The following is an 11,315-nucleotide window of genomic DNA, read 5'->3' as shown; positions in this document are numbered from 1 at the left end:
ACTAGGTGGCTTTGAGACAGTCACTCTCCCTCAGCCAACCCATCTTAAAGGGTTAATTGGAGGAAATTAAAGCGAAGAATATTATGTGTGTGAGGTGAACAAAAATAAAGGGAATGTATACATCTAACCTTTGGTCGGAGACAATCTACCACTTTTCTTTTGCATCACTATGCAACTGCAAACCATCATTTCAGAATACATGGGCTGAGCTGGGTATAGTTCCTTCGTCATCAGCCAATCCTGTATGTGCAGGCCAGGAGTGAAATGCTCCTAGTTTGGAGCAGATCGGCTGATCCAACAGTGATGGTGGCAGGTGGTTTAGAGAACCTGTAGCAATAATCCCTGCCCTCCCCCCGCCCATGCCCACCGAATAGGTTGTAAAAAATGCTTTTAAAAGGTTAAAAAAGGCTCTGACGATCACAGCTGAGCTGTGCGATAGTCAGAGCCCTTTTTTTACTTTTAAAAGCTTTTTTTTACAACCTATTCTGCCAAATAGGTTGCTTTTAAAAGTTAAAAAAAAGATTGTGCACCATAACCGATCACCCTCCCCCACCACACACACTGTTCTAATTACCCCATGCCTCCTTTTGGCATGTATTGCACGCGCACCTTGCATTTAGTGCGTGGTGCACAGCACGCATGCACAGCCAGAGAACCGGTAGTGAACTAGTTCAGATTTCACCACTGGTGCAGGCCAGGTATGTATCTGCTGGGGGGCATTATGATTCAACAAATTATGATTTTTGTCTTCTCATACATTCCAGCAACAGGGACATTAATTCTTGGCTTAGATCTACATTTGGTGGCTAAGAGAGATAACATGAGGAAAAGGGAGTCTTCTAAGATTTTGCCCTTTCTAAGTATTGTTGGTTTTAACCTAGTGGAGCCACATGGATCTGGATTTTTGTTGCCAGATTGGAAAACTTCTGAGAAGATAGCCATGGTGAAAAAGGTGTGTGTATGTGTGAGTGTGTTCTCAAATTCTCTTCACCTTTGGCAGAACAAGTCCTACTTCTTCCGCATACAAGAGGATCTCCTAACTTTACAGGACAGGGGAATACACACAGAAGCAAGTGTTCAAAGGAATTGCAAATTTGTTACTTGTCCCACTCAAATTAATGGCCATTCCACTAGACTTAGGGAAAAAATTAAAAGATGGAGACTTCCAGGAACACTTAGGAGCATCGTGTTTGCTAGTGGGAGAATTACTGTACAATTAGCACAGGAGCCCCCCAAGGCTGTGTGCTCTCCCCACTTCTCCTCTTTCTGTATACCAATAACTGCATCTCTAACAATCCATCCCTTAAACTACTGAAGATAACACAACAGTGTTATCTCATTTGAGATAATGATCAATCCGCATACAGACGGGAGGTTGAACAACTAGCCTCATGGTGCGACCAGAACAATCTGGAACTGAACACACTCAAAACTGTAGAAATGGTGGTAGACTTTAGGAGAAACCCTTCCATACTTCCACCTCTTAAAATACTAGACAACACAGTATCAATAATAGAGACCTTCAAATGTTTAGGTTCTAACATATTGCAAGATCTAAAATGGACAGCTAACATCAACAACATCATCAAAAAAGCACAACAAAGAATGTTCTTTCTGCACCAACTCAGAAAGCTCAAACTGCCCAAGGAGCTGCTGATCCAGTTCTGCAGAGGAATTATTAAGTCTGTCATCTCTATAACTGTCTGGTTTGGTTCTGCAATCCAACAAGACAGACACAGACTTCAGAGGGTATACTGCACGAGTCAAAAAGAGGGCTGTAAAAATATTTAAAGACTCCTCACATCCTGGACATGAACTGTTTCAACTCCTACCCTCAAAACGACGCTCTAGGGCACTGCACACCAGAACAACTAGACACAGGGACAGCTTTTTCCCGAATGCCATCACTCTGCTAAACAAATAATTCCCTCAACACTGTCAAACTATTTACTAAATCTGCATTAGTATTAATCTTCTCATCGTTCCCATCACCCATCTCCTTCCACTTATGATTGTATGACTGTAACTTTGCTGCGTGTATCCTTACGATTTATATTGATATTGATATTGTTTCCTGATTGTTTATTTGTACCTCATGAGTATCATTAAGTGTTTGTAACTTAGAATTCTTGATGAACGTATCTTTTCTTTTATGTACACTGAGAGCATATGCACCAAGACAAATTCCTTGTGTGTCCAATGACACTTGGCCAATTAAAAAATTCTATTCTATTCTATTCTACTGGGTGGTAAACTGATTACTGGATGTAGTGTTTCTTTTTTTGTGAAATCCGGTAGTTATGCCAAGTGTTTTCTACTTCATAGGACCCGGGATAACTGTGGCATATTTAATGTTTTCAATGTGTTTGTTTGCATTTATTTAAAATTGAGTGCTTTGTTCAAAACACTGCAATGCAGTTTACACTATGATAGGGAAGATTACATTAATAATAAATGTGGTGTAGACTCTATCAATTTTAAATAAGAGGGGAAAAAGTCAAAGTGGTTAAATTATTATTTTGGGGGGGGCCAGGAGACTTTCCAAAATGACAATACCCAAGATTCTTTGGCACAATGATAGCTGTGTTGCATGCTAGTTTTTTGTAGGGGTGGTGGTGGAATGCCTTTGAGTAGCCTTTTGACTGCTAGCAACTGTCTGAACAAACCCCTGCAGCTTTCTTGACAAAGTTTTCAGAAGTAATTTGCCTTTGCCTCTTTCCTAGGACTGAGAGAGGGTAACTAGCCCAAGGTCATCCAGCTGGCTTTGGGCCTATGGTCACACTAGAACTCCCAGTCTTCTGGTTTCTAGCCTGGTGCCTCAACCACTAGACCAAGCACTACAGATAGTTTATTTCAAGAAGAGCAAGGAGACGCAACCTCTTGTGGATGGTTTAATAGGTTTTCACGCACATTGCAAAAGGTTAAAATCAGTAATCTTTGTGGTCTCTTCTAGCTCCACAATTCTGTTATTCTTTAATCTTTACAATGGCCTGTTGTCTGCATTTTGATTGAAATTTACCAGCTTTTAAAAGCTTTCTGAGAAAGATTGCCACTAGAAACACAATCAGCATGCTTCTACTGATTTTATAGTGCTGAACGTGACACATAAAACTGTAAAGAAGTAATGCTTCACATAGTAATTTCATTGAGACCGGCTCGGGGTTTAGCACTACACTCTTCTGATGTTGACAGATTCCATCCATTCTCCTTTAATTAACATAAAATATGTAAACCATCTAACACATAGAACATGGTATTTCAAGGGATTAAGAAACTGAAAACAGCTCTTTGCAAATGCGCATTATATTGCATTTTGATCTTAATGAAAATCCCATTAGGCTACAGACCGGACACCCAAAATATAGAGCCAAAAAGCACCCAAATATGTGTGCTAGCAGTTCTAGATGTTTATATAACATGCAAACTGTACATCCTGGAACTGGTAGGATTGAGTGAACAGGCACTGAGGAAATGCACTGTTGGTACCATTTATATACAAACGAAGCCCCAGAATAGAATTATAGGAAAACATCAGTGATATGTATTTTATATTTCTGTTGAATGATGCAGAAGATTCTTCTTCTAGTTAGGTAATCAACACCTAGGGCTTTTCTGCATTGCAGGCTTAAGCTGCTTGTCTCCTGTGAATAAACTAGTTGGAAATGAAATCTCTTTCTAGATTTCATTCCCTTCCTGTTTTAGCCACACCAATGGCCTGATGTTACCATGGTCCCTGGATTTCCCTATTTCTTCAGCTCTCCTGAAGGCAAGGCAAGGCAAGGCAAGGCAAGGCAAGGCAAGGCAAGGCAAGGCAAGGCAAGGCAAGGCAAGGCAAGGCAAGGCAAGGCAAGGCAAGGCAAGGCAAGGCAAGGCAAGGCAAGGCAAGGCAAGGCAAGGCAAGGCAAGGCAGAACAAATCAGAGTTTTAGCTGATGTTCCTGTCATTCAGGCTAAAAAAAGGAAAGTGGAAGAACTCTTGTCAATTTCACCTTTAAAAGAAGAGAGGGCGGGGGAGGCTACACTATGAGGGTGAAGGTTCATTCTCTTAACTTGTTGGTTGGTTTCTGAATGTTTTGTTACTAGACTAGGTAACATCTTCAGTGGAATTTAGGGGATGTCAGTGTTCCTGTTTATAAGGCCTTCAGGTATGGGTGTGTCTAGTGAGGGTCTAGTGATGGGTCAGCTGTGAGTCATCAGTGAGTCTTGTGATGGGTCTTGTGATGGATAAGGAGATTGCATCAGGTCAGGGTCATTGGGAGGTGAACTGCTGGTGGGGGTGTTGCATGGGTTTGTTGAGGGTTGGTGTTGTCTCTGGTTGGCTGTGCAGTTTGGATTCTGAGGTGTTCATAGCCTGGTTGTAGGTCACTGTGTCTGTTGATGGAATTGCTTGTGGAATGCCAGGCTTCGATGAACTCACGAGCATAGCAGAGGTAGCATGGCCAGTGATTTTTTTGCTGCTCCAATCAAACTGGTGCTGTTTGGTGTTTGGTGAGATTTACCACCGTTGCAAAGCCAAAGTTCTATCAATCAAGTTGAAAGGAGGAGGAGGAGGAGGAGGAGGAGGAGGAGGAGGAGGAGGAGGAGGAGGAGGAGGAGGAGGAGGAGGAGAAGTCATCCCACAATAACCAGATGGAAAGGACTGTTCCCTCTACAATGAAATGAAGTGCAGCAGCTGAACCAACAGCACTGCTTAAACTGGCACAGATTAGAAAACATTGAGAGACAGAATGTCAAGCCTCAGACATCTGGGCAAACTCAAGGAAGCAAGAATTGTGCAGACATCCATAAGCTATCGTTAATGCTAGACATGGGGTAAAAACCTTGGAATTTCCCATCTTCCTTTGAGTGATTTCAAACAATGTTTCTTTGGTTTCTTACTACCTGGACTGAGATGCCCTTCATAAGATAAATATGCCACCTTCTATTTCTTGTTTGTGTCCGCTATTCATTCCTTGCCTAGTTTCCCACAATTTCTCACACAGAAATTGCCCTCCCTGTGAGCTGATGGAAGTAGAGGCCAGTGTTGTGCATTCCTGTGCTCAAGAAATGTCACTGACTGTACTCACACCAATCACACTGTTATTTACTTCAGGAAATTATGAAATTACAGCATTATTTTAAGCAGGTCACAAATGGAGGTAGGTGCACTAAGATTAATGCCGATCAAGATTAATTGGCAAAAAAAAAAAAAAACCCACCCCACCTCTCAAAAGGGACTAAAACTATCCCACCCATCTCTGAAATCTTGCCACGGAAACCGCAGGTACTTGTCCAGTGAGTCAACACTGATTTAAAGGCACACACACACAGAGAGAGATCCAACATACATAACTAGGGCTGTCTTCTTGTTCCACTTTCCCAAACAAATTCAAGAAAGTCAAGGTGGGAGGTGACTAGGCAGGAGTGTTTGTAAATAGGGATTGTTGGTCTTAAAAAAGGGCATAACTGGAGCACAACCCTCAGTTGCACAAAAGCCCTTCTAGCCTTGACTGCCACCTACTCTTTGAGTTGAAGTAATACAAAGACAAGAAGACCTCCTTGCGACTTGAACAGCCATACTTTGTGCAAAAGGTTAGGCTACAACTTTCTTCCTGGAATTGTTTTGTCATTATTATTATTTTCTATATACTATAAGAGCATGTTTTAGCTAAACATTCCAGTAGGATAGCATTTTTCTAAATATGCGGATGGATTGGGGAGAGCCCCTGGCTTTCTAGAGTCATGGGCTATTTGGTGCCTTCCAGAAATTTAGGATTTTGGCTTCATATTTTTTTTTCAAATTATGCTGGTGAAGAACGGGGGGGAAATGGGTTGATTGGAATTATGGCAGGATAGCCATTTAGCCAAATGAAGATGTCAGAAGGAAGAGATAATATACTCATCTGCGCTATAGCAGCTGATGTAAGAGGCATGAAATTTATGTGGCTCGGAACCTGGGACTGCTATCTTTCATGCCCAACGAAGTTGCATGAAAGGTCAAGGCCACTATGTCTTTCTGTGAACATCTGAGCAGAAACTGGCATTTAGAGAGTCTCATCCGCACGTGTATATATAGCAAGCTAGATTAAACTTATACGGAACAGCTGTGATAGGACTTACAATGCTTAGTCAAAGGGCAGGAAGATTAGTAACTATGTTAATAAGACACTGGAACCTACTGACAATGAGGAAAAGTGAAAGAAGGGTCTCACCAATAGCACAGCAATTAGCAAAGGGAACTTTTAGAATGTGTGGGAAGGAGATAACTTGGAAAAAAGGTGTACGATTTAATATGGTGTTTTTTTTCTTCAGAATGTAAATAACAGAAATTTTTGTCCTCCTGCTATTTCTCCCAAACATTATTTAAAATTGCATCAGTTGTTGCACTTTTGATCGCTGAACCATTTGGAATTCCATTGCTGTAAAATACATTCCCCTGGAATTTCTGGGCCCTACAGATTAAGCTGGTCTCCATAACAGAGGAATAAAAATAGCTTCTTCTTTTTTTCTTCTGGTCACTATATAGCTTAGTACAGGATCTCCGCCACCTAATTTAAATATATATTTCAGTCGAAGTATTCTCAGGCCTCTTTTGATACGTGCATTTAAAGTTCATTGGGACCGAGGAAAATAAAAGAGCTTATGATATGGTATTTTATTACCTCCTTGTTAAGAAGAAAGGATTCTTTCCCCTCCCCTTTATAGCATTTATATAGGAATAATATAGCAAGGAACTAATTTGCCCATACCTACTTAGGAATATAAAACCACAGCCAACCAAAGTGTAAATCTAATGAAAGATCTATACATGCAAGTTTTGAGCTTATGGCAGAGGTGGGTTTTAGCAGGTTCTGACCAGTTCTGGAGAACTGGTAGTGGAAATTTTGAGTAGTTCAGAGAACCGGTAAATACCACCTCTGACTGACCCCGCCCGCATCTATTCTCTGCCTCCCGAGTCCCAGCTGATCGGGAGGAAATGGGGATTTTGCAGTAACCTTCCCCTGGAGTGGGGGAGGAATGGGGATTTTACAGTATCCTTCTTCCCCTGCCACACTCGCCAAGCCGTGCCCACCAAGCCAAGCCACACCCCTCAAGCCATGGCCATAGAACCAGTAGTAAAGAAATTTTAATCCCACCACTGGGATAGAGATATTACATATTTGGCTTATATATACATACAGTATACACTCAGATCTGGTCCAAATCCCTCAGAGCTTATTCCAGCCACAAATGCCCAAAAAAATTAATATGATAATAATAATCAACTACATGGGCTTTTGTTTTGCTTTTTATTTATTTATTTTTTAAGGTGAGAAACACAGCAAAGTGATAGCATCATGCAGCCTAAAGTAGGCTAATAGTTTTAAAAACAGAAAACTTCCAAAACTCTCCACTTATATAGACAAAAAAACTCTAGGAAAGAAAACAACTAGTGGCCTCATTCATTTTTATGGCACAGCCTCCATACAATGAAAGGTTTAAAAATTTTTACTCAAGATTTAAAATTCTTTAGGCTATCCGCCCACCAAAGTAGCACTTGAGCACAAATATATGCATGGATAGCTTTCATGAAATCTCCAGGCACATGTCCCACTTTACCTTTTTTTATGAATATATGGGATGCAAGTGGGCCATAGAAAAATTCTTATAAACAAGAAGAGGGATGTACGGAACCCAATGCTTTGTATGAAAATATGTAAAGAAAAATGCACAGGCATAAACAGGGAATATAGAAACAGCCAATGAGGTAAAAGCTAGCAGGGGGTGGCAGGTGGCATGATGATAACTATGTGTTTTCAAAAATTATATTTAAGAGACCAATTGTGTGGTTAGCCACTATCTATTTAGGATATATTGATAATGTGTTCGTATTGAGCTCAATTGTCAAGGAGATTTGATTTTGATTCTCCTATCACTGTGATGGCGAACCTATGGCATGCATGCAGAATGGCATGCAGAGCCCACTTTGCGGGCACGTGAGCCATCAGCCAGCTCAGCTCCACCCCGCATGTACTCGCACCTCCCGCTGGCCAGCTGATTTTTAGGTCTCTGCTCGGTGAATGCGTGGGGGGTGGCCAGATGTGCAGGGGGTGGGGAGGGAGCCTGGGGGAGCAGCATGCCCCCCGCACCCTGTTTTGGGCCTAGCAGGCCTCCCTGCAGCTTCCTAGGGTCAAAATCGGGCCGTGTGCGCCCCCTGTTGCCCGTTTTATGTCCCAGGAGGTTGCAGGGAGGCCTACTAGGCCCAAAACAGATCTTGCCGGGGGGGGGGTCACATGCACATGCGCAGGGGGACAGGATGCAGGAGTTTGCGAATGCATTGCATTATGGATTCAAGCATGCACATGCGCTGTTGTGTGCGCATGCCCAGACTTTCAGCACGCGACGGCAAAAAGGTTAGCCATCACTGTCCTATTACAACCATCTGGAATATGATTATACCTTAAAGAGTGCAAGGCTACAAATATTCTAATTCTTTTTTTGTTGTTGTTATCAGTTTAGGAAATGATCTCCTGACAAATTATTTTCTTCCAGTTTTAATTTCCCGTTATCAATGTTGGGAACATGATCTCACTAACAGGACTGCGGTATTATAGACATCTCTGTATAAATAATGTTCTGAACTCTCACAGAGAGCTACAGAATACTTTAGGTACTTTAAAAAAAAAGCCAGTAAATGTATATGTGAATTTGAAAAATCATGAGAATTGCTATTGCGTAAACATGGTGGTTTTAATCTTTATGCTTGTTTTGCTGAGATTTTAGGATTCTTTTCCTTAAGATTCCAAAAACCCTGTTCAAGAGATAGATTTGTACGTAGAACGTCCTGGACATTCACACAGATGTCAGCCAAGAGACAAGCCTCCACAAGCACAGCATAGTTTTCTCCCTGCAGCTGACAATAAGCATGTTTAGGGTTCCAACCCACATGGAAGCTTTTTTCTCCACATCAAGGCTTCCTGCTGCAGATACTTGTGGTATTCTGCATTATTTTTTGTTCTCCAAGACAATAGACTTGCTTCCAATTGCTCCTCAAGGACTGAGGTATAGATGCAAATGTATCCCCTGACCGGGACATATATGTGCATTTCCTTCCAATTCCTTCTGCTATTGTATACATCTTAGTCCGAGAAACCTTCAGCCATCACCTTTTGAACCCTCTTATGTGGATATCTGTCTTTGTACTGTCTGTCTTTGACAACAACAAAGTACACATAGAAGAATAATAAGACAAAACAGTCTAAATGTTGCTCAATAGCTTTATTACTTCTGAAAAATGAAACAACAACAACAGCAAACCCTGTTAAACTCATCCAGATATAACTAGATATGTTGCTTGATTCTGGCAGTGAGTGGTGATTTGGGCTAGATGTCTCCCACCCCCATCTCTTCAAAAGATACTTTCTCCTCAACGATTCTGTGATTCTAAGTTTAACACCATCTAATGATTCATCAATATAATAATACTCTCCACATGCACAGTATAGTGAATTGGACTATTGAGTTTGACAATAATGAAATACACAAGGACAGATCAGGTTCATGGCTCTCCTGTCTTCTAGAAATTGTGGTCCTTGTCACAAAGAGTTGTACAGATCTTATTCTCTGCTTTCCCACAGAACATGTTGAATACCTCCAACTGGAGCGCTTTCTATGAATACACTTAAACATGAATAGCATCTCTTTCTCAATGGAAGGAATTAATTAAACCATGACAGTAGAGAACTAGCTACTAATAAAGCTCACTCTGACATAAGACCCCTTTACCTTGGCTCTGAATCACTTTATATTTTGCTCAAAATGCATTGTCCAAAACATACATCTTGTGTTGTTATACAAGAGAAAAGGTTCCCAAGAACACCATTACAAATCCGAGCCTTTCCATGTAGCAAGCACGCTTTCACATTTACTTGCCTTTTTTCCTATTATTTAAATTGATCTTTCTTTCATACGTAAAATTAACTGCTTCCTATAAAATTTAAATATACTTTATAAACAATTGTGGGCTTAAGAATGGCATTGAGGGAGACAGAGAACAGAGTAAAAAGATGGGGGTGGGGGGAACCAGAGATGCTGTTTACCCTCCAGCCTGCTGTATCCTTGCATCTGTTCCTCTCTTGTGAAGAAAGGAAAGAGCATTTTCTACATAATTTAAACCAGTGGCCAGGTTTTCTAAAAAATCACCTGGAGTGAAGGTGAGAGTACTCTTAGGGAGGGGCAAATGATCACACATCCTTTTATGGATGGAACTGCTGGGGTAACTGAATGCTGCAGTAATATAACATCCCTTTCTATTGTTGCACATTTTAGCAATTATTTACTCATTCATTCATTTCTCTATTTAAATATGTATATGGCCACCCAACTTATACCAAAATCTGGGCGACTCCCAATCAAGAATTAAAACAATGTAAAATCCAGACAAAAATGGCTAAAACCCTAAGCATTAGAAACAAAAACCCTGGCACCAAGTTAAGTTCTGACGTGTAGTCACTTCATCCTATCCCATGGATACAGATCAAATTATTCTATAGGCCTTCTGCCTGATTTGATTTTCTTGCCTTGAGTGTTTACTGGAATGGGTTCATTAATCATAATAACTAATATACTATACTAATAAACATTTCTCATTTGAGAATATAGTAGAATGTCTTGATACAGCAGTAGTGGAAAGTCTTTGTACTCATTTGAGGCATATATACTCCAGCCATCCTGGAGTACAATTCTAAATTACATCTTACAGGTGTCCTGATTCTAGATACAATTTTTTTTTACCACAACCCAACTAAATACAGAGAGATTGCTAATCACTTATAAGTATGTGTAAATAGAATTATATAGCTGCTATATTCTACTGCAAAAATTCAAAGCTTAAAAAAAATCCACCCTTCCTTTAAGAAACATTAATATTTCCACTAATGGAAGCATTATTTGAAATAATTTCAATGCATTCAGTAGTACTTTGAGATGTTTTTCATGAAGCAGCTTTTCAAAAAAGGGAAATGTGATATCATGAAATAAACCAATGTTGTGGTATACTTTTGAGAATCAATATTAAAATAATTTTATTCTCTCCTTACACTAAGAATACATTAAGGCAGTCCGCTCCAAGGACAAAACAGCCAGAGACAAACTGAGCAACGTGGTACATATAGACAATGCAGTGAGCTATATGCAGATCTGTACATTGGGGAAACAAAACAACCACTTCATAAATGCATGGCACAACATAGGAGAACAAACACATCAGGACTAGATTCAGCAGTCCATCTGCATTTAAAAAAAACAAAGGCCACTCTTTTGAAGACAGCAAAGTCCACAGTTTGGACAGAGAGGACC

This window comes from Ahaetulla prasina, chromosome 1 (genome assembly GCF_028640845.1).
Source record: "Ahaetulla prasina isolate Xishuangbanna chromosome 1, ASM2864084v1, whole genome shotgun sequence".
Lineage (NCBI taxonomy): Eukaryota > Metazoa > Chordata > Lepidosauria > Squamata > Colubridae > Ahaetulla > Ahaetulla prasina.
This window is presented reverse-complemented; position numbering follows the sequence as displayed.